General features: G+C 43.4%; 1 protein-coding gene across 1 annotated transcript in view; it reads left to right on the top strand.

The window, feature by feature from the left end:
- Nucleotides 1–16705: 16705 nt before the first annotated feature.
- SYTL1 (synaptotagmin like 1) overlaps nt 16706–25245 on the top strand; it is a 444266-nt gene continuing 435726 nt past the window's right edge. Inside the window, exons 1-2 of the mRNA XM_086957276.1 lie at nt 16706–16967; nt 18157–18234. The gene's annotated coding sequence lies outside the window, so the exon portion shown is untranslated. The remainder of the gene's footprint in view (nt 16968–18156; nt 18235–25245) is intronic.

Consider the following 25245-nt stretch of genomic DNA (forward strand, 5'->3'; position numbering starts at 1 on the left):
ATAACACGCTATTAGGCAGGGACATCCTTGGCACGCCCCTTCCTATTAGCGATTCGCAAACCTATTTATATATAGGTTTGTACATAGGGCAAACCTATTCGCGGTCGCAACCGGGCAGATTTTTCCTTTGTGACTGCAAAAAACGGGCGTACATTTGGCCCTTAATTCTTTAAGTTGTCATGGCTAGACCTATGTTTCTTTTTGCATAAAATGCTGGTTTACGGTCTCTGCTTGCATGTCGTTTTCCTTTCAAGTACGTTCACATGTTTAGTCTGAGAATAGATAAACCATTATTCTGGTGATAGAGCGAGAGGGCCCAGGAAAAGGATCTTGACAAGGAACATGGAGAGCCTAAGCATTAACTGAAAGTGTCCATTTTGCACTTGTGCAAACAATTGCAGGTGACAAAGAACAGTACCATTCCCATGTTTGGCCTGGGATATTTGGTGAATGTTGCAGCTCGCAACGTAAGAATGGAAAGGACAATGAAGCTCCTGATGATGCAAACAGAGAGGTGGTACTCTGGAGAGTTTGGTAAAAAATAACTAGTGTTTACACTGTCCAAGTTTGGGCCACTTTCCATTGAACTTTGAGATGTTTAGACGATTCTTTGCTGAGTATGGCTTAGTCTAACACTTATTCTTCTGGCCAAAAAGACTCTTGACCAAGCTTCTTGAAATGCTGACACCTTCTTCTACCTCCCCACACTTTATGCATTTTCCTATTTTTCTGTATTTCCTTGATTTTTGAGATCCTGTTAGGTCATTGAACCATCCTCTTTAGTTTAGGGTTAACTTGAAAGATTTTAGACTTAACTCATGTATAGAAAAGAAAACCAGACGCTCTTCTTTGAATATCAGATCTTGTTATTGATCTTTTACATTGTTGTAACTGAACTTCTTGGTAAACAGTCAAAATATCGAGTAAAAAAATATCGAATGGACATAATATCGAGTTTAAAATATAGAATGGACAAAATATCGAATGGACAGAATATAGACATCAAAAATATCGTTTTTGAGGTAAGTAATGTAATATAGAATGTTAAACATATAGAAAGTTAAAATATCGAAGTATATGATATAGGTTATTAAAATTATCGAATTTTTAATAATATCGAATTTTTTATAGTGTTTTTTATGTTATTATATGTGTGAAAAGTGTGTATTTATGTTATAATTTATTTTAATGAATGAATTTAGTTTTTTTAATTTTTGCGTAATTTAATTCTGTAGCGGGTTGTGGGTTTATGAGGGAATAGGGTGGGAAGTCATTTAATTATAATTAATTAATGATGTAAATTTATTTATTGGTATTAATTTTTAATTCGTTGTTAATTTATTTATATTTGCTAATTAATTACATTTTAATTGGCAATTAATTTTATCAATTGATTAATTGCTAATTATGTTAATTTTACTTATTTATTTTCTGTAGCGAGTTGTGGGTTTATAGGGGAATTGGTTGGGAAGTAATTTATTTATAAATAATTAAATATGTAAAATTATTTATTGATATTTATTTGGAATTAATTGTGAATTATATTTTATGGGTAATTAATTAAATTTTAATTGCCATATAATTTTATTTAATTGATTAATTGATAATTATGTTAATTTTACAAATTTATTTTCTGTAGCGGGTTGTGGGTTTATACGGGAATAGGGTGGGAAGTAATTTATTTAAAATTAATTAAATAATTCAATTTATTTAATTGTATTTAATTTGAATGAATTGTTAATGTATTTTTAATTGTTAATTACTTAATTGTTAATTTGTAATTAATTTGTATTAATAGGTAACTAATTGTAATAATTAATTTTAAATTGTAATTTTAAGTGATTAATTATTATATTATATTAAATTGGTAATTACTTTTAATTAATTTTTTTTAGATGTTAATTTATATTTTTTTAAATAATATATGTAGTATTTACTTTCCCTACTGTTGCACTCTCTGGAGTGGGAATAGTAATTTTTACCCCTACGCTATCCAACGCTTTCCCTACTGTTGCGCTCTTTGGAGTGGGAATAGTAATTTTAACCCCTATGCTATCCAATGCTTTCCCTACTATTGCACTCTTTGGAGTGGGAATAGTAATTTTAACCCCTACGCTATCCAACGCTTTCCCTACTGTTGCACTCTTTGGAGTGGGAATAGTAATTTTTACCCCTATGCTATCCAACGCTTTCCCTACTGTTGCACTCACTGGAGTGGGAATAGTAATTTTTAACCCTACGTTATCCAACGCTTTCCCCTGTTGTTGCACCCACTGGAGAGGGAATAGTAATTTTTACCTCAATGCTATCCAACGCTTTCCCTACTGCTGCACTCACTGTTAATGTTAATGTTAATGTTAAGCTGCATTTATAAAGCGTACTGACACCGGAGGTTTCCTGGCGCTGAGATTGAAATTGGGGCAGGAGAAAGAGCTAATGGGAGTTCGAAAAGAGCCAGGTCTTTAGGCCTTTTCTGAAGCTCAGCAAGGTGTCAGAGGTTTTAATGTGTAGGGGGATGGAGTTCCACAGCTTGGGTGCCAGGAAGCTGAATCTCCGGCCGCCCAATTTTTTTAACTTGATCACTGGGGAGGTGAGAAGATGAAGGTGGGCAGAGCGGAGGTTGCGGGTCGGGCGGTGTGGGTTAATGAGGGATTTCAGGAAGGTCGGGCATTTGGTATGCCGTGCTTTGTAGATTAGGCATCCAATTTTGAAGGCAGCCCTTTGTTCAATGGGCAGCCAGTGCAGCTTGGCCAGGAGAGGTCTAGCAGATTGCTATTTGGGGACTTTACAGATAAGTCTTGCTGCCTGGTTCTGCACCATCTCGAGGCGGTGGAGCAGGGATCTGGAAAGGCCCCAGTAAAGGGAGTTGGAGAAGTCAAGACGGGAGAGAACAAGGGAGATGACAATTTGCACCAAGGCCTCATGAGAGAGCAGGTAATTTTCCGAATTTTGCGAAGCTGGAACATACTAGCAGAGATAATGGCTCCGACATGGGTTTTCAGGGAGAGGTCTTTATCAATGGTGACACCCAGACTTTTTACTGCACTCGAAGGAGTAGGGGCACTCACTGGAGTGGGAATAGTCATTTTTACCCCTACGCTATCCAACGCTTTCCCTACTGTTGCACCCACTGGAGTGGGAATAGTAATTTTTACCCCTACGCTATCCAACGCTTTCCCTACTGTTGCACTCTTTGGAGTGGGAATAGTAATTTTAACCCCTACGCTATCCAACGCTTTCCCTACTGTTGCACTCTTTGGAGTGGGAATAGTAATTTTTACCCCTACGCTATCACACGCTTTCCCTACTGTTGCACCCACTGGAGTGGGAATAGTAATTTGTACCCCTACGCTATCCAACGCTTTCCCTACTGTTGCACTCACTGGAGTGTGAATAGTAATTTTTACCCCTACGCTATCCAACGCTTTCCCTACTGTTGCACTCTTTGGAGTGGAAATAGTAATTTTTACCCCTACGCTATCCAACGCTTTCCCTACTGTTGCACTCACTGGAGTGGGAATAGTAATTTTTACCCCTATGCTATCCAACGCTTTCTCTACTTTTGCACTCACTGGAGTGGGAATAGTAATTTTTACCCCTACGCTATCCAAAGCTTTCCCTACTGTTGCACTCTTTGGAGTGGGAATAGTAATTTTTACCGCTACGCTATCCAACTTTTCCCTACTGTTGCACTCATTTGAGTGGGAATAGTAATTTTTACCCCTACGCTATCCAACGCTTTCCCTACTGTTGCACTCACTGGAGTGGGAATAGTAATTTTTTACCCCTACGCTATCCAACGCTTTCTCTACTGTTGCACTCACTGGAGTGGGATTAGTAATTTTTACCCCTATGCTATCCAATGCTTTTCCTACTGTTGCACTCACTGGAGTGGGAATAGTAATTTTTACATCTACGCTATCCAACGCTTTCCCTACTGTTGCACTCTTTGGAGTGGGAATAGTAATTATTACCCCTACGCTATCCAACGCTTTCCCTACTGTTGCACTCTTTAAAGTGGGATTAGTAATTGTAACAATCTTGCTATGCTACGGTAATAATATTGTATATTTTTTAATAATAATATGTTAATATATATATATATTTTAACAAATAAAATTGTATTATTTTTTTTATAACTTAAATTCATTATTAAATAATTTTAAGGTTATTTAAGTATTTTTAAGTACATTTTAGTTATTTATTTTTAATATTTTTTTAATTTTACCTTATTTTAATAAATTCGATATTTTTATAAAGTACATATTTTTAAACGATATTTTTGATTCGATATTTTTGTACTTACCTGTTTGTAGATAGGACTTCGATATTTTTGTAGTCGATATTTTGAAGTCGATATTTTAAATGCCTATATTTTTGTAGTCGATATTATGTCATTGATCCCACCTTCTTGTCTGCCTTCTATTGGTACACTTAAACTTCTCCAGGGGGTTGTGTTCTCCAGTTGTAATTCTGTATCTTTATAGTATGGTACTAAGATTTGTTTATCTTAACCTGACTGCTAATTTGTAATACTCTTTCTTAACAATATTGTAACTGATTTCTGGTCCTTATTGTGCAGCCAAATGGGTTGCACTGCAAATTAAAATTGATTGATTTAATGCAAAATCCCTTTGCCTGTCAGTCGGCGCAGAAAATATCCACTGGATAACCAGTGGTAAGAGGGCAGAGGGCTGACCTAGAGCACTGCACCACCCCTCCACTCTGCCATTCTACTCCTTGCTACACCCCTCCACTCCGCCGCTTTACTACACTCCACATTACGCCACTCCACTAAATGCCACTCTGTCCTACACTACTCTACCCTATACCACTCCACTCCACTCTACGCCACTTCACCCTTTAACACCCCACTCCACCCTAAGACACTCCATTCCACCCTAAAACACTCCACCCTATGACACTCCCCTACAAGACTCCATCCTACGACACTCTACTCTACTCTACGCTACTCTACTCTACTCTATGCCACTCCACCCTATGCCACTCCACTCTACTCCACTGTTCTCTACTGTACTTTACTCTACTCCACTTTACACCACTCAATACTATGACCACGCTTAGGTGGAGTAGTGTCGCCCCACTGCTCTCTGAGAGTTCAAAAAGGAAAAATAAAATGATAATTATAATTTAATTTTTCTGTACTGGCTCAGTTGGTTTCCATTCTAGGTGCAGGGCTGGGCTGTCCAGAACAGGGGGTCGAGTAGTGGGCACTCTATAAGTGCGCATGACAGTTTGGCCGGCTGTCTTGGGCCAGCCAGTCATGCGAACTTAGTATGTTCTCCACCAGGCTGTATTGCAAGGCTGAGTGGAGAACATGAACAGGCTCCCACTTTCTGTCTGAGCCCCAAACCAGGAAGCTCAGATCAATCACAATGCTGCTGTCATGCTGGTAATGGTTCTGTCGGACAGAAATACACACTGCTTTAGTATTTCAATGGTATTTTTTCATACTTCGTTCCTAACCAGGATACAAAAATACATGTACTTATATCAAAACATACATGACACATAAGTTTTGTGCGTAGAAATCTTGCAGACCTAGCTCCGCTTGGAGTCCCGGTCTCTTTCCTTCCGTTCACAGTAAACGGAAGGTGAAGGACCCGAGACACGCGAGTATCAAATAAAAAGGAGCAACGCCACACTCTACCCCCTGTATAACTAATCAATACAGAGGTTCAATGAAAATCCATACGGCCTGAGTAGACTGACCGTGAGTTCACTTCAGAAAGAGACCGGGACTCCAAGCGGAGCTAGGTCGGCAAGAGGCTGTCCTACATATACACAGTCCTGATGAAGACCCGCCCTTGATGCGTTAAATCACCGCATCGCTCCCCTGGGTCGAAACGTCGACGCAATTCCTTTTTTGACACGAACCAACTATTGAAAACTGTGTAGGATCCAAGATTAAATTGATGTACCTACATGATTATTGTACATATAGTTGTAATTTCCAATAAGTATAAGAAGTAACAATTTTACTTGTTTTAATTATGTACCATTTCTACGCACAAAACGTATGTGTCATGTATGTTTTAAGTATGTTTTAGGGACAGCAATTGGAATATTTGGTTTTTCAAATTCAAGTGATGAAAGTTTATGAGTAAAAATGTACTTTCATTTTTTACTTTGTGGTCAGTGTGTTTGTCTGTATTGATATAAGTACGTGTATCTTTGTATCCTGGTTAGGAACGAAGTATGAAAAAATACCATTGAAATACTGAAGCAGTGTGTATTTCTGTCCGACAGAACCATTATTATTTTGTCTATTACCCACCCAGGTTCTGAGGGTTACAGGGTCACCCCATTACATGTAAATGTCATGCTGGTGTCACCAATGTCATGATTGGCTAAGAAAGTCTTGGAGCCTGTGTGTTTTCGTGGTGCCGGGAGAATAGAAGAGGACAGAGGAGATGTGGCAGCCATACCAAGGTAAGTGCTATATATTTTTATTTATTTCTCCCCCCACTGCCCCTCCACCCCTGTCTGATAGCACCAGTCAATGACTACAACACTCTACTCCACTCTATGCCACTCTATGTCCCTCCACTCTATGACACTTTACTCCACTCCATAACTCTCTACTCCAGCCTACGCCACTCCACTGTACCCTATGCCACACTAATTTTTGCCACTCCACACCACTCACCTCTAAGCCATTCGACTCTATGCCACTCCATAACACTCTACTCTACCTTACTCTCCACCACTCTACTCCACTCTATGGCACCCCACTCCAATCTACAGCACTCTACTTTACAACACTCTACTTCATTCTATGCCACTCAAATTTATACCACTGCGATCTACGAAAGTCTAAACCACTCTATTCCAATCCACTCTATGCCAATCCACTCTACACCACCCCACACCACTTCACTCTATGACACCACTCTACAGCAGTCCACTCTAAGACACCCCACTCTATACCACTCCACTCCATTCCACTCTAGTCTATGTCACTAAAGTTTAGCCATGCAGCATGGCAGCCACGCTGGTGTACAATATGGCTAAAACACATTGGCAAAGCAAATAGCTCTTGCATAATTGAGGAACCTATTTTCTTTGCCGTTGCTTGTAATGGTATAGGCTCAATGTGATAGAGATTTCCATTTAGGTTTAAATGGGCATTTGTTCAACAGGCTGAAAAGAGCTCTGATTTTATTACAAGACCGGCGGCTCACTTTTCATGCTTTTGTTTTAACAGCAAGGGGAAACAATTACAAAAAACAATTTGATGGACAGAATGTAGATCAATGTCTTACATTCACCCCAGTACAAGGATCTGGGCCTAAATCCATCGTTTTTTGCACTCCACACCACCCTGGGTCAGATAATGGCTTTATGCAAATCAGCTCTGACCCTGTGCCCCATGGGAACAGTCCAGTCCGAACTACAACAGCCATATCTTTCCCAGACCGGAATCAAGCATCCGAGGACCGGACCGGTTTCGAGGTAACACCTCTCATCAGCCTGGCTAGCTTGACTCCAGTGGTGTGGAGGCTCTGGGACCCACGTCTGAGCTACCCCAGTACACTCAGGGAGAAAATTACAAAAAACAATTTGATGGACAGAATGTAGATCAATGTCTTACATTCACCCCAGTACAAGGATCTGGGCCTAAATCCATCGTTTTTTGCACTCCACACCACCCTGGGTCAGATAATGGCTTTATGCAAATCAGCTCTGACCCTGTGCCCCATGGGAACAGTCCAGTCCGAACTACAACAGCCATATCTTTCCCAGACTGGAATCAAGCATCCGAGGACCGGACCGGTTTCGAGGTAACACCTCTCATCAGCCCGGCTAGCTTGACTCCAGTGGTGTGGAGGCTCTGGGACCCACGTCTGAGCTACCCCAGTACACTCAGGGAGAAAATTACAAAAAACAATTTGATGGACAGAATGTAGATCAATGTCTTACATTCACCCCAGTACAAGGATCTGGGCCTAAATCCATCGTTTTTTGCACTCCACACCACCCTGGGTCAGATAATGGCTGGGAAGGACATGGCTTTTGTAGTTCGGACTGGACTGTTCCCATGGGGCAACAGGGTCAGAGCTGATTTGCATATCGCCATTGTCTAACCCAGGGTGGTGTGGAGTGCAAAAAAACGATGGATTTGGGCCCAGATCTTTTGACTGGGGGAATGTGTGACATTGATCCACATTCGGTCCATCACTTGTTGTTTTTGCAATTGCCGCCCTAAGTGCGCTGGGGTTGCCCAGACGTGGGTCCCAGGCACTCCACACCACTTGGAGTCAAGCTAGCCGGGCTGATGAGAGGTGTTACCTCGAAACCGGTCCGGTCCTCGGATGCTTGATTCCGTTCTGGGAGGGACATGGCTTTTGTAGTTCGGACTGGACTGTTCCCATGGGGCAACAGGGTCAGAGCTGATTTGCATATCGCCATTGTCTAACCCAGGGTGGTGTGAAGTGCAAAAAAACGATGGATTTGGGCCCAGATCTTTTGACTGGGGGAATGTGTGACATTGATCCACATTCGGTCCATCACTTGTTGTTTTTGTTTTAACAGCAGCCAGGAAGAAAAATGACATTTACCCAGAAAACCCTGGATCCAAAGCTACTCCAATGCATCATGATAGAATGGCCACTCAAATGATGAGTAATGGGATAATTATCTTGACCGAGAGCAACAAATCCTTTTTTCTTGCTACTTGCAGTCAAGATCAGTACTGTGCTTGTTGTTTTCATTATATATTCAAAGTGTTGCAGTCTTATATTGTTTACTTATAATTACTGATGTTATTCTGCTGTGAGCATTTACTTGTGGTCCTTGTAGCGCACACTTGCTCCCTGGGTCAAATGCTCTGTGGAACGTTCGTCATAACAACGGTTTTCCCCCTCTATGCGGCAACTCCTACGTTTGTGCACTTCCTACTATCAGCGCATCAGGCCTGGGTTCGTGCTCCCATCCGCGGGAGTATTTTTCTCACTTTCAGCTTTTTTAGCATTTGCCTTTCAGTTGTCCTCCTTCTCACGTATAGCACTCCCAGCTAGACATGTGTGTTCCTCCTGCCTGTGATTCATCTGCTCTTTGCCCTGTCTTTGGCATGCCTCCCCTGCTGGGCTCTTCCCCTTAATAGCAGAATCCTCGGTCAGGATAGAAAGTTAACCCTTTAATACCCCTTTCATTGCCCTTTATTTTTTTCCCCTTTTCTCTTCGTTTTTTTGGGCATTTTCAGGGCACTATGGGCCAGATGTGGGTAAGTATATTTTACTGATTCATAAATACCGAATTTTACCGATTCGGTTATTATGAATCAGTAAAATAGAAGGGGGGAGATTTAGGTAGAATCAGTAATTAAATTACCGATTCTGTAAGAATCTGTATTTACCGAATCGGTAAATACCGATTCGGTAATGGCCATTGATTCCTATGGGCATTGAAGCCCATAGGAATCAATGGGCATTACCGAATCTGTATTTAACGATTAGGTAAATACCGAATGTTGCAAGGGTGCAGGGGGTGTCACTTTGACACCCTCTGGCACCCCGTATTCAGGCACGTGTGACATGTGGCACACAGACATGCCCTAAGGGCATGTCTGTCTGTCACATGGCATAGGTGTGCATGCACACATGTGCATGCACACCAGGAATCGGTATTTTACCACCCAATTGGATTGGGTGGTAAAATACCGATCGGTAAGGCCTGTGGGACTCAGAAGAGTTCCACCTACATCTCAAAATTACCGAATCGGTAAAAATACCGATTTAGTATTTTACCGATTCGGTAAATTTACCGATTCGGTACATTTACTGAATCGGTAAAATAGGGCCCCTACATGCCAAATACTTAATACCGGTCGGTAACGGCCGAAATCGGCCGTTACCGACTGGTATTTTGGCTCCTACAGCTGGCCCTTTGTCTGGTGATGAAGAATCTCAGACAATGAAAGATAATTTGAAATCCTTCATTATCTCTAAGATGTATCATTTAAAGGCACTTCTCAATTTACTGGTCCTCCCACCTGAGAGGTTTCATTTTCAGGGCTTCTCTCTTCTTCCCTAAATATTGTAAATTTGTAGGACAGTAACAATGATGATATCATAAATGAGGATGGGTCTAATTCACATGTTTTTTCTGACCTTACCAATGGGCCTCTGGAGAAAAGGTGCAAAATGTCTCCTTCTGATGGTGGTGTTTCTCACCCAGTGTCCAGTGATCTGCTTGATCATTTAGGAGAATCGATGTTTAACACTACTTTAATCCACCACCCGAATTCTACTGAGTGGTTCTCTTCAGAACATGCTTCTGATTATGGGGAGAGGATGTAGCCTTACAGCTAGAGCAGTCGACCTCGAAACTCGGGAACAGGGTTCAACTCTCGGCATTGACGCTCAACTACCTGTGATTCTGGGCAAATCAATTAATCTCCCCGTGCCTAACAAAAATGAGTGTGTCCCATGTATAGTAAAAAGGTGGTTCCTACGAAGCCACGCAGGTTTAACTAGGTCCCAGAGTGTTGAGCAAGAAGCCATCCAGAGCTCCTCCACATCTAAACCTGGCATTAATTCAGCCCATAGTGATGTCGGTAAATGGAAGTTGGCATCTATTTCATCGATTATTTTATTATACCAACGTGAAATGTCTTTCTTTGCCGCTGGGCTGTCTAAAAGGCAAGTTACCAAATCACTGTAACCACCTATAGGCAGCTTACTAATCCGTGCTGGCTGCTCTTTATATGACTGTGACCAGCTAGAGATCTGAATATATTTAAATCTCGACAGACTTGGGCCTACTTTGTTAATTAAATAGTCCCATGGAAGCAATGATCCATCCATAAACAAATCATCCCAACTATTGATACCAGCTTCTATTAGCGGATTGATAAGTGCATCCATTGTCCATGAGGGAGGAGCGGGTAAGTTCCATATAGGAGCCTTCCCAGAATAGTAGCCAACTTTAGTCGCTTGCCTCACTTTATACCAAGTAGATGCAATCCCTTGTAAAACTTTCAATTTTATTTTCATAAAGAATTTGGGGTCACCAAATTTGAACAAAAAAACAGATTGGTCTACTCTTTCACATTCCAATAGTGTAGAAAAAAAAGGCCCATCCCTGTTGATGTAGGAGTTTTAAGCAACATACATGTGTGCGAGAGCTGGAACGCCCATGCATAGATTTGAAGGTCTGGACCAGCCAGCCCTCCCTTCTCCCTACGACGTCTGATTTTTTTCCACGAAATTCTGGGGCTCTTACTATTAAAAATAAAGCTGGTAATCGCGCTCTGTAGCTTTGAGATTAACTTTGAATCAAAAAAAAGTGGAATTGAATTAAACAAAAAAGAAATTTTCGGTAAGATACTCATCTTCACCAGGTTAACCTTACCCAGAACAGTAAGCGGAAGATGTGACCAGTCTCTCATAAGTTTCCGGCACTCTGCAGCTACTTTGGTGAAGTTTAGAGAAGCAATTGAGTTGATGTCTTTAATTATGTTTATCCCCAGGTAGCGAATTTGGGTTTTGGATGTCCCGTTATTGTCAGTTATATTAATATTCCAGGACATTGACTCTGTCTTTAACCACATGCGTGCGAGCGGAATTCTGCTCGCATGCTCAGATTTTCAAAATCCCATTATTCATGACGAGCTGGGCTCGGCATCAGCGTGCGAGGAGGCTACGCCATGACGAGCCCAGCTCGTCATGAGCCTGGAAGGGGTTAAGGCGTTAATCTCATACCCTGAGACTTTACCAAATTTGAGAGCCAGATCGATTATCTCTGGGTATGCTTCATCATAACTTGTAGTAAAAATCATAATGTCATCCGCATAAAGTGCCACCTTTTTACTATACATAGGACATACTATTCCCCGCATAGGTTGACTAAGTTTTCTCCAACAGGCCCAGTCTTATGCCCAAGATGCGGGTTAATCGCAGCATCAGACATCCATATGTTCTACGACTGTCCAAATCTATCCGCTTATTGGGAAGCCATTAGTAATAAGCTATCACAATCTTTGGGTGAACACTTCTCTATAGACCTCGCTCTTGTTATCTTTGGTCTTAAAAGTAAAGCCCGCAATGCCGCAACCAATCTGCTATTTTATGCCATTCTAGCGGCACGTAGGGAGATATGCAGACACTGGAAAGATGCTCAACCACCCACAGTGCACGAATGGCGAGCATCACTTCTTCAAATTTCCAAACTCGACCTCGCCAGAGCAGGAAATCCCAATAGGAGAGCTTTTTGGGCTATGCTTGGATAGTAGCGACAAACTTGGTTTTTTTTTTTCCCCAGGTCCTATGATTAATGCGCGCATTGCCTATCCTTGCTACCATGACTAAGAGTCTTGGTGTTATGGGGGTCTCGATAACTCGGGCACTATCTACTAAGGCACAGCCCTAAGCAAGATCATGTCTGGCCTGTGTGAATGGTGCTGATGGGAATTGGTCTTCCTCCCTCCCTAATGAAGTCTCCCACCAGCTATAAGCTGAGACAGCACAGAACACGACCATACGCCTTATTGCTCTGTGGCGGTCTTTTGGTTTTGATAGATTGGAGCCATGCACGCAAATGAGGATAAAAGAAAAAAAAAAAAATGAGTGTGTCCCTCAGTAACGTAACTTGTGCTCATGTAAAGCGCTCTGATACCTGATATCTTCGAGTCTAATTTGTTCTAAAAAATAAATGTAAAAAGGATTTGCATCAAGTCCTGGATAAATCTTGCAGAAATAAACTCAGATCTGAACGCAGTCGCCCTTCCGTTCCAAATAAAGTAGCCAATACACCTTTTGTTGACCCAAATATGTTATTATTTTTTTACTAAATTTGGCAAGGACCCCAAGAAGGGGGTTGATATGGGACTGGCCGAATTGCCAGGAAATAATTTTGGATCTGGTTGGTCCTCTAGCCAGAATTCTGGATTTAGCTGAGGAGACAAACATTTAGGGCGAACAGGTGGACCCAGGTACCCTTTTGAATTGAGCTCAACAAACTATTTATATGTTGGGTAATACCAATGCATACATCTTACAGGCAAAACGGAAAAGTATTCTACTCAAGATTGACCCTAAGCTCAGTAACGTAGCATCTAAGGAAGAGGGTCCTCAAGCCAATGGGCTTCTTTTACGTGAAGCCTTCATCAAGAAGATGGGAAAGTATGTGTCAACCTTCGCTACCATCGATAAAGCCCAATTTTTGCTGAAGATTTTTTTTTCTCTGTTTTTTGGCAGAAGGAAGGAGTTGCTTTGCCAGCTGTTATCCCTTGAGAGGTCAATCCCTCCACAGAGGCTCCTTCAATCAAGGCTCCCAAGATAATTATCAGGAATACAAGCCTAACTTCTACCCCCGACAATACTAAAGATTCGGGAGCAGGCGTTATTTGTACAAAGGAGACCAGTACTTACTACGGCTTTTCAATTCTGGCCTTCCTCCCACAGGAGGCAGACTGGCTGTGTCTAAATGCTTGGTTGCCTCCCACATCACATAGATATTTACCAGATTCCAGTTCAACTTCATCTGCCTACCCCTCTATTTTTTCACAGGAGCAATTCCTTCTAGTTTAAGAAGAAATGTAGTCATTTTATTCAAAACAGTCTATCGAACAAACTCCTTTCGATGCTTCAGGTTTCCTCAGCACCATTTTCCTGGTTATCAAACAGAAAAAGGTTTCATACAATCATCAATTTAAAGATTTTCAACAACTTTGTAGTTTGCCATCACTTCAAAATGGAGATTATTCTCAATCTCAACGATTTACTGCTTCAGAACGATGTGTCCAGAATGCTTATTTGATGATTCCAGTTCGTTTGCCTTACAGGAAGTATCTCCAGTTTTCAGTAGGATCAATCATTTCTCTGTTTCAAAACTCTCAGAGACTTACTGCTACTGCTAGTGTAATCCATCTAAGCCATATTTCCCGGTTCTCTCCATTTTCGGGCCTTATAGAGATTGAGGATTCGTCATCTTTGCAGAGGTCTGGCTTACTCGGAACCTGTAGGCCTTGATTCAGAATCCAAAGAAAAACTTCTCTGGTGGCTGAGTCACTTAGATGCCTGAAAAGAGAATTATTTTCGCTGCCACCCAAGATCTTGTCTTAGAATCAGATGCGAGCCCGACAGGATGGGGCACAAGATGCAGTTGACTGGTAGCACATGGTCTCTTCAGGAGTCCTCCTTTCACATCAATTGTTTAGAGATACGTGCAGGTTCCCTTATCATTTAGTCCTTTATAAAAGACAGGGCAAGATGTATCGTCCTTCTACGCATAGACAACCTGTCGGCAGAGAAGTATATAAACCGTCTCCGGAGCACTGGATCCTAATCTCTAGAGGTACTAGCCAAGAGTCTAGGGGAATTTTGCCTTCAAAGGAACTTCTCGGTCAGGGCGGAATATTTTACGGTCAAACTGGATTTGGTAGCTGATTTCCAAAATTCAAATGATTGGTGTCTGGCCCCTTCTGTTTTCATTCACCTTACTCAGTCTTTGGTACCATGACCGTAGATATCTTTGCTTCTCGCACAAATTCTAAGCTGCTCTTCTTTTTCAGTTAGAGACCAGATCCTTTGGCGCTAGCCATGGATGCTTTTCTCCAATCCTGGCCTCAGACTCTTCTCTATGCTTTTTCTCCCTTTCTCTTCATTACACAAGTCCTAGCTCAAGCTCGCAGACAGCGGTCATGCCTAGTTCTGATCATCCCCTTTTGACAAGCTCAGTCATTGTACCCATCTCTTTTACAACTGGCCTCTGACTTTTTTGTTCGGATCCCATCCTTTCTCAATCTGCTTCTCAATTCTTAAGGGTTTAATCACAACTTTATTCTAGAAGGTGTCCTTTACCCCCCCCCCATATCTTGGAGGTTTTTAGGGTTTCTTGGAGAACCCCAGGAAGTTCGAAGGAGGCTACCCTCCTCATCCATCAGTCTTGGCCCCCTGGCACAGCAAGACATTACAATTCGACTTGGTTGGCCTGGTGTAGCTGGTTTATGGATTGGGATTCACATCCCTTTTCACCAATTGTAACCTTAGCGGTTAACTTCCAAGATTTTTTAACCTCCCAAGTGAAAACTTATTGTACCATCAACACTTACAGCTTGGCGATTCCGACCGAACACATCAGAGTAGACCGAAGACCTATTGGAGAACATCCTTTGGTATGTTGTCTGTTAAAAGGAGCACGGTTTGCTAATCCTCTCATCCCAAATATAATATCATGTGGGATGTCAATCTGGTTTTGCACATGTTTATTTCGTGGCCAGATAATATGGAGCTCTCGCTCAAACATCTATCTGCTAAACTGACTATGCTATTGTGTTTGGTTTCTCTGAAACGTATTTCTGATGCTAAAGCTCTTGATGTGCCCTTGTATCGCTACTCCACCCTTGGCATTTATTTTCAGGTTAAGAAGCGCACAAAGACCAATTTGATGTCTGTTCATTACCCCTTTTTCCCTTCGCAACCAAAGTTATTTGTTAGAAATTGTTTGAAAACATACTTTTCACAAACTGCAGATCTAAGGTTGCCTCCTGCATCCCAAATCTCATTTCCTTCCAGAAACCCCAAATATCTGTCTCCTCTCCTACCCTGGCTCACTGGGTTAGGAGGGTTATGTCCTCATGTGGTACCAATACTAATTCATTTGGTGCCCATTCAGCCCGAGGGGTTGCATGAAATTCTCCAATCTGGGGATTGGTCAAACGTTAATACGTTCAGAACTTTTTATTGTAAACTAATTGCTCCTCAGTCTAAATCTATCATTGCTATGCTTTAACCCCTTCACTGCGGCGGCTATTCTGCCGCAGTGCTAATGGGGCGGGGCAGAAATGCGGCGGGCGCATGCTGGTGACGGAACCGCTCCGTCACCAGCGTCGGTTGCGCTGTGCTTATGATGGAGCGGTTCCGTCATGGCCCCACCCGCTCAATAGAACGCTCAGCGCAGGCGCGGAATTCGCGCCGCGCAGGAGCGTCGGGCGGGCCATGACGGAACAGCTCCGTCATCAGCACAGCGCCACCGCGGCTGATGACGGAGCGGTTCCGTCATCAGCAGGGGAGGGGTTAAACAAGCATAATATGAGCCTCTGGACTTGTAATAACATTTAAATTTTCCTAGCATTGATGTTAGAAAGGCTAGATTTAATTAAAGACACAGAGGTGAGTATTATCCCACTACTACCTCTTTCTGTTTTTCTCCTGCAGTCCCAGCGCCTTCTACCAGTTATGCAACCTCAACCTTACTGAGTGGGAGATCCTCTTCCTTCGGATTCTGTTTGATGGAGACACTCTCACAGACCACCTGTTCAGATCTTTGTTGCTATGCTTCTTTGGAATTTTTTCAAGGATTTGGTGACTATTCTACTGTCTTTGCTTTCGTTCTATTAGGGCTCTCTGGAACTCATGACTGTATGCAAGAAAAGATGATTTGTTGCTCTCAGTCAAGATAATTATCACAGTACTCAACGTTTAAATGATCATTCTATTGTGATGTATTGGTTTAGTTTTGGTACCAGGGTTTCCTGGGTAAGGGATTTTTTCTTCTTGGCTGCTGTTGAAAGGAAAGCAAGAAAAGTAAGCATAACACTTACCTCCCTGTCTTTAATGAAATCTAGTCTTTCTGACATCAAGGCTCGGGAGATCTCAATTTATGTTTTAATCTAAGGCATATTTTAGAGCTTATCCTAGTTGTTGTGTGGGCCTAGCTTATTTAGGAATAATTTTTGTGTGCAGTTGGGCTTGTGTACTGTTCAACCAGCTGAAAGCTGCAGAGAGCTCCCATACCTGCAATGCTGGAAGGCATGTTTCCGAGCCTATTTGAAGTGCGATCTAGGGACACATAAAGTGGTGCATGTTTACCTTGGGGAAGCAGCTACTGCCAAATGCTTTCCTTACCTTTCTAAAACAGAAATCTCATTTAGACCTCCTCTGTCGGGAGGAAAGCGCTGCAGTTAATGTACAAGAACTTCCGAGCGCAGTTTCAAAGTAAAGGTTAGTTCATTTTCCGTTCAAGGGGAGGTTGGTAACGAATTGAATGATAACTTGTTGGATACATTTGTTTGTTAGTACGCTTGGATTTGACATTTATTGAAAAGCACACTTTCTTTTGATTGTATTTCCTCCTTCGTACTGACTGACCAGAGCGCACGTTTACTTAAACGTTCTTGAAAACAGCTGCTCTCTGAACGTTTCAAAAAAAGTTGACAGCTGTCCTAACTTTAACCATTTTAAACAGGCGTTGCTTTTCCGTTTTGTTTCATGCATAGCAAAGTTCTGTTGCAGGAAGGCATTTTGAACTGCAGATAATTGTAACCAACATATTTTCTACAGCTGGTGTGAAAAATTGCATATTTTAAAGCATGATCTGAACTTTATTTTTCCCTATTTATGTTATGTCAACACCCTTTATCTGTTTAATATTAAGAGCCTCGCTCTGCCCTCTGTGTATTTATTACCTTTTTTTGTTCTGCTTGAATAGCACATATGGTGGCTGTTGATTTAAGTCTTAATAGAGGTTTGTCCCTGAACACAACGCAATAGAGGAATTCTTTTAGACAAGAGAAATTTTAAGTGCGTGTACGGCTATGCGCTGTTTATCAGAGCACGTGGGATTTCTGGAAATTGTTAATAGCACTTAAAATCTGTTATGGATTTCATAATCTAGCACAGATCATTAGAATGTTGTATAAATGAATATAGTTGCGGAGGGGTATCAAGTATGTGAGTGACTGTGACCCTTTTACGGTGCATCCTGCACCAGCCGTTATGCTAATTTTAAAGCTGTGGTCATACCCTATTGCCTTATTAAAAGATAAAAGGTCACTGTGCCACCACGTACTGTAATTCGGTACACTTTTGGCTTTTGTGTCATTTTTGGAACTTTTTACATTTTACTTTTTCAGGTTGTATGGTACGCAGGATGTTACAAAAAACACTTTCTTGTATTCTGTGTAAGGTATACTCGTCTTTTTTGCTGGCATTGAGTGTTTCTGACGGTGAATGTTTTTGTCTTATGATAATAATTAATAGAGGCACTTTCTGACAATGGATCTCCCAGAATCTTACAAGGGAGACTTTTTTGACAGTGGGTCACTCGGGTTGTTAATGCTGCTGTGAGAAGGTGGGTCTTGGGGTGTTCCAGATGGCGCTGTCTAACGATTGGTGTCTTGGTATATTTCAGGATCCACCCTCTGGCATTGGGTGTCTTCGGATTTTGCATTACCACTTCCTGACAGCGGGTGTCATTGGATGTTACAAGGTGCCTTTTAAATATGAATCATTGCATGACAATCGAGCTTTCTAGCATGCGATACACCTTTCTTGTTTTAAGCATCGCATTTTTCTTAATCTGAAAAATCGTCTCAGTTTCATGCCATCAAATCCACCACTCCCTCCCTGCAAGCACTTTAACCCCATTAAAGATGTGATCTACAGAGAGCAGCATGCCCGTGCTGGTCCAAATGTCCCCCCCAAATGCGGTCCCCCCAAATGCGATCCCCCATGCAGGGTAGTGCACTTCAGAATTGTCTTTGTGGTCATTTACTTTTTTTGTATTACACTACTGTTGCATGGCATGCTTACCTGAATGTGTTTGAACTTTAAGTCTATATGTGCATTCTTTAGGTATGGGGATTTCTAACAGTCGTTGGTTTTGTGGTATTTTCCTAACAATTATGCCTGCTTAGATGACGTGAACAATGGCAAGAAATATCTTCTTTTTTATATAGTCCTTATCACCACTGTGCTGTGCTTTCCGAACACTGCGTATGATGACACTACAATTTCTCACAGTAGTAGTTTTGTATAAACCTCTAAAGGGTGGATGCTAGACCCGACATCTTTGGTGTGTTTATCCCATCTTGTTTGCTTCTGACCTCCTGTTTTTGACTGTGTGCAGCATTTCGTTGTTGCTGGTTTTAGAACTCTGGGCACTTACCACTGCTGACCAGTACTAAAGTGCAAGTGCTCCCTGTATAAACTTGTATCTGGAATTGGTTATCGATGATTGGCATATTTGATATACTGATAAGTCCCTAGTAAAGTGCAATATGTATGCCCAGGGCCTGTAACTCAAATGCTATCAGTGGCCCTGCAGCACTGATTGCGCCACCCAGATGAGTAGCTCTACAACCATGTCTCAGTCCTGCCACTGCAGTGTCTGTGTGTGCAGTTTTGAACTGCCATGTCGACCTGGCAAGTGCACCCACTTACCAGACCCAACCCTTCCCTTTCACTAGTTAGGCACCCCTAAGGTAAGTAAATCCAAGGTAGCTCCATGGGCAGGGTTCAGTATGTTTAAAAGGTAGGGCATGTACTGGTGTGTTGTACATGTCCTGGTAGTGAAATACTGCTAAATGAGTTTTTCACTATTGCAAGGGCTATGTCTCCCATAGGTTATCGTTGGAACTGCCTTGTAACCTCTTATAAGTGTAACTTTCAATTGGGAAGAGATAGAGATTCGGAGTTTGGAGTCCCTGAATTCACAATTTAAAAATACATCTTTTAGTGAAGTTGGTTTTTATATTGCATGTTTGAAAATGCCACTTTTAGAAAGTAGCCATTTTCTTGCTTTGCCATCCTGTGCCTCTGCCTGCCTGTGAAATCAATGCCTGAGGGAGGGTGACAGTAGGGCTGTTTGTCCAGTCACTCTAGACAGTCACACAAAGGGAAATGAGGCGTGCCCTGCATATCCTGATAGCCCATCACCAGGCTGATGGGTCTTCCTGAGCTAGAGTGGTGAGAGGAGTTGTCACTGACTCCTGAATGGGGCTGCGCCTATCCTCACATAAAGCTGTTTCCTCCCCCTGTAGTTTCTCTGGAGCCTGGTCAGGTAAAGACAGGGTTGTGTGCACTACAAAGACTTTCCTTTGAAGTTTGCCTATTTCAAAGGCAGAAAATGGACTAAGTATTGGAGCTGTGACACAATAACTTCAGAACACTTCTGGACTAAGAGGACGTTCTGCCACGAAGAAGAGATGGATGCAGTAGAAGGAGCTGACACTCTACTGGTTGTGCTGGCCCACTGCTTGCTGCTTCTGTCCTGGTAGTGAAAGGACTGACTTTGCTTTCTACATCTTGCTTTCTAAGGTCTCCAAGGGCTTGTGCGTGTTTGCCACCTGTTAAGAACTCACATGACCATCAAAGACTTTATCTGCAGCCCCTGAACTCCTCTGCTGGGAGTTCTGACCTGCCAAGTGGTGCCAATTCCATTCTGGGCCATTGGAGGTGGCATTGATGCTAAGAACTAAGAAAATCCAGGCATTGCCGCTGTGCAGCGGAAGAATCAGCACAGCACCTGCCATGTGGCTGAAAGATTGGCGTAACGCAAGTCCTGAGCACCATGTCACCAACGTCCGTGGCACATGCGCCGACTCTGACATGGACCCTGCTGTGCGGTTGATGAAATCAACGCATCACCTGCTTCGCGGCTGGGAAATTGACGTAGCACCTTGCGTCGTTTTGGTCTTGTTTTATTCAGATAAATATTGGTTATTTTTCTAAACTGGTGCAGTGTCCTTTTGTAGTGTTTTCCCTGTGTTACTTTGTGTGTGTATGTACAAATGCTTTACACATTGCCTCCCAGATAGGCTTGACTGCTTGTGCCAAGCTACCGACTGGGTGAGGAGAGGTTATCTTAGATGTGTAATCCCCTTACCCTGCTTAGAGTGAGGGTCACTACTTGGACAGGGTGCAATCCTCTGCCAACTAGAGACCTCCATTTCTAACAGTGGTCTTGTTGCTGGGATTCAAATTTGTAACACTGATTTCTGTATCAAATGGATTCGATAACCTAGCTGTCTCACCGACTATCAGCTTTCAAAGCCAAGTATTTTCTCTCTTTTTTCAGCAGGGACAGTATGGGGTATGCAGGTAAAGGGTAATTTCCCTTCATTGGGCAGGACGGCACACCAGAAACGACATGAGCCAGATACTTAGGCCCTGATTACGAGTTATGTGTTGTTTATTGCACATGATAAATAATGATAACACAGGGTGCACTATTTATCATGTGTGATAAATAACACCTATTACCAGTGGCGGCTCCTCTGCTATTGCGTAGGTGCATCGCCTCACTGCGTTGCAGCAGTGAAGGAAAGGAAAAACAAAATGATAACATGATGTTATTATAATTTTATTTGTTACTGCTGCAGCAGCATCTGGGGGCTGCTCACAGGGCAGGGGCGGAGTGGTGGACACACTGAAGTGCGCGTGACGCTTTGGCCGGCCGTATTGGGCCAGCCAAACAGTCATGCGTACTTAGCATGTTCTTCACCCAGACTGAATAACAGCCTGGGTGGAGAACATGCCCAGGCCCCTAGTCCCTATCTGAGTGTCAAATTACGGCCCTCAGACCAATCACAACACTGCATTGTAACGTTGCGATTGGCTCCTGGGAGCCTGGGTGCTTCCTGTTCGGCCGACGGGGCAGACATGACGTGGAACAGAGCAGCGAGGAGGTAAGTGTATTTTTTATTTTTTACACTCAGTAACTCCCTCACTCCCAACCTCACACTCCCAGACCTGTGCCAGCTGCCACTGCCTATTATGAGTTTGTGGGGTATAACATGCATATTTTGGTGTTTAATAAACCAAAATCCGCAAGGTACAGAAATACCATACAAATTCCCCTGTTAAATTTTGGCAGGTGTAATCTGTCAAAATTTAACGACAGCTAAGGTATTTAATGCATCCAATAAATATTGAATTATTTAAATATGGCGGTGGAGATGGCGTCTATGAGGGACGATTGAGAGGCTAGCTCCTCAATGGCTCCTCTCTACTCTATTCAATACATCCATAGAAAAAACGAAGGAGCGGATTAATATTTTAAATTACCTGTTATTTTGCTTGATTTAAGAAGCTTTTAACTTGTTGACACCTCTCCCCATCTCCTCGCTGCCTGGGCCACTCTCAGTCAAGTGTTGACGCAGAGTAGTCGGTCCCGGGTAGGCGAACATTCACAGCGGCCATATTGAGTGTGTGCAAGCGCTCTGACGCGCTCTAGCTGCGCATAAAAGGGGCATTCCTGAGCCCTGTGCTCTATTAGGCTGTGTGTTTGTGTCCCTCCTGAGGCGGAAGCCGGGAGGTTTGCTGTCTCGCTATTTCCGTGCAATTTTAAATGACCTGTTATTTTGCTTGATTTAAGAAGCTTTTAACTTGTTGACACCTCTCCCCATCTCCTCGCTGCCTGGGCCACTCTCAGCCGAGTGTTGACGCTGAGTAGTCGGTTCCGGGTAGGCGAACATTCACAGCGGCCATATTGAGTGTGTGCAAGCGCTCTGACGCGCTCTAAGGGACGGATATGTCTCTGCGCAGCGGACGCGATCAGCGGACGTGCCGGACCTGTGCCGGAGTCTTGTCAGAGTCCTGCCCGTCTGCGCCCCTCAGCGCCAAGGAGGCGCCAGGGGCCAGGGAGGCTGACGGTATCAACACTCTTCTCGTAGTAAGCTTTGCCTACGCCCTAAGCACTCTTAAATCACTTAAGCCATCCTGGCAAACCTGTCATCATAAGTATGTTCCTGAGAGATTGCGGGACGGTTTTGAGTGCTGGTGCCTTAGGGATGCGAGAACTACATCCCCTCTTACACCTTTAGACGCCCCGACTGTGACAAGGGAACAACACCCTCCCTCTCTTTCTAGGGAAACGGGCTTTCTTATCAATGCTCGCTCCCTAGTGAAAAATAATATTGCTTTTAGAGATTTTGTTTTGGAGAGGAAGCCTTTGTGGGCCTTTGTCACAGAAACCTGGGGCTCAGAATCATCTGGACCAGATCTGGTTAATGCCATCCCCGATGGTTATGCCTTTGAGAGACTGGACAGAGCGGTACGTAAGGGGGGGAATTGGCATTCTACACAAAATCTCATCAAATTGCCGTATTGAGTGTCTCCCATCCCCTCAGAACTCCTTCCAGGCTTTACACTTCTCCCTTAGCCCCTCTCCTACGGTGTCCATTGCGGGCATCCTTATCTATAGACCCCCTGGTCCCAGGTCTGCTTTCTACGCTTTCTCCGCTGAACTCCTTGAAATACTGGAACCATTCATTGATAAGCCCAACTTCACCATTCTTGGTGATTTTAATTTCCATTTGGAAAATTCCAACTCGGCCGATACCATATCCTTGGTAGATTCGCTGGCCTCTTGTGGTCTTTTACAAAGAGTGGAAAGTTCTACCCATTCTGCCGGCCACACATTGGACGGGGTGTTCACCAACGATTCTGGGCTGGAAGTAGGCCTCCCCCTTCCTCTCTCCTAGTCAGACCATAAGGCAGTCCCTTTCGAGCTCACATCGTGTCTACCCTATGTGCCCCTAAAGGACAATAACAACTGGGCTTTAAAAAGGAACTACAGGGGCCTGAATAACGAGTCCCTTGGCCCCATTATCACCAACCTTAAGTTCTCTCCCAATACTGATACTGATGTTGCTGCTTTTGAGCTTGTTAGCACCATCTCGAAGGCTGTTAACATTCTAGCCCCGGCTAAGCCACACTATTGTGCCAGGAAAGGCCCGTCGGCCCCTTGGTTTTCAGACTCTCTTAGACTGCTTAGGCAGGAGTGTAGGAGACAAGAAAGATTCTGGAGAGCCCATCTTGACCCCGACGAGAGGATTAAACACAAAAACCTTATTAAAGGATACAAGGCTGCAGTCCTGGCAGAAAAATAGTCATATTTCACTAATCTGACAACCTCCCTCAGTTCTCCCAGTGAACTATTTAAAATTATAGATTCCTTATCTCTTGTTCAACACCCCGATCCCATTGTGGCATCTCAAGAACTCTGCGATCAGATCTCCACATTTTTTCATACCAAAATCGTGGATATCTACACAGCCGTAGAAGCCCTCAATCTTATTCAGGAGCCTGCCCCGTCATTCGTTCTATACCCTGGCAGGAGCCGACCCTGGCTTCCCGCGGAAACCTGTCCAATTTTCCTCTTCTTACCGCCGAAGTTCTTAATGAGCTCCTCGACAAACTTAAATCTGGATCCCCCCTGGACCCCTGCCCTCTAAAAATTCTGAAGAATTGCAGAAAGGTCTTACTTTCCCCTCTTCTGGAAGTAATGAATCTGGCAATCTCCAATGGTGTCTTCCCTACGCCTTGGAAGATGGCCATTGTTAAGCCCCTTCTGAAAAAGGCCACCATGGACCCCGGGATTCTAAAAAACTTCCGCCCTATATCCCTACTCCCTGCTCCCGCCAAGATGCTCGAGGCCCACCTTAATCACCATCTCAGCGCCTTCCTGGGTAAAGCCAGCCTGCTAGATCCCTCTCAGCATGGCTTTCGGAAGGCGCATAGCACAGAGTCAGCCCTCACAGTGGTGGTCAATAACATCCGCGCTAAGGTCGACAATCCTTCTGATCCTGCTCGACCTTACAGCTGCCTTTGACACCCTGTCTGGCACCATTCTGGCCACCCGTCTTAGTGAGATGGGAGTGGATGGGTCGGCTCTGAGCCTCCTGACATCTTTCCTCAACCAGCGTGAACAAAGGTCAAACTGGGCGACTTCCTCTCCTCCGCCAAGCCTCTGCAGTGTGGAGTCCCTCAGGGCTCATCCCTGAGCCCTACACTTTTTAACATACATGTGGCCCCACTTGCAGGCTTGTAAGATCCTTCGGACTGGAAGTATTGTCGTATGCTGACGACACCCAGATTATGGTCTCCCTCTCTCAATCTGTGGAGAACACGGCCTCAAACTTCAGGAACTGCATGGAAGCAGTGGCAGGCTGGATGACCTCAAATTTCCTCAAATTAAATGGGGAAAAGACCAAGGTCCTCGTCTTTGGAGGTAAACAAGATGTCTTGGCGGCTGACTGGTGGCCGCCTGCCCTTGGAATGTGTCCCAAGCCCTCTCTTGTCGCCCGTAATCTGGGTGTAATTCTCGACACCACACTTGCCTTTGACAAGCAAGTCAACAGGACTGTCTCCACCTGTTGTGGTGTCTTAAGGATCCTGAGAAAACTCACACACTATCTTTCCCCGGAAGCCCGGAAACAAGTCTCGGTGGCTCTCATCTCTCCTCGCCTGGACTATTGTAACATCCTCTATTTAGGTATGAGCAAAAGGCTGGTCCATCATTTACAAGTTGTACAGAATGCAGCAGCAAGGTTTGTTGTTGATGCCCCCAGACGTTCTTCAGGATCCTTGATCAGAAAAACCTTCACTGGCTTCCTGTGCAGGCCAGGATAAATTTCAAGGTATTAGTTCTTACCTACCGTGCTCTTCACGGATCTGGTGCTGAAGACATTAGGTCTCTTGTGTCCTTTTACACCCC

This window comes from Lissotriton vulgaris, chromosome 2_1 (assembly GCF_964263255.1).
Source record: "Lissotriton vulgaris chromosome 2_1, aLisVul1.2, whole genome shotgun sequence".
Taxonomy (NCBI): Eukaryota; Metazoa; Chordata; class Amphibia; order Caudata; family Salamandridae; genus Lissotriton; species Lissotriton vulgaris.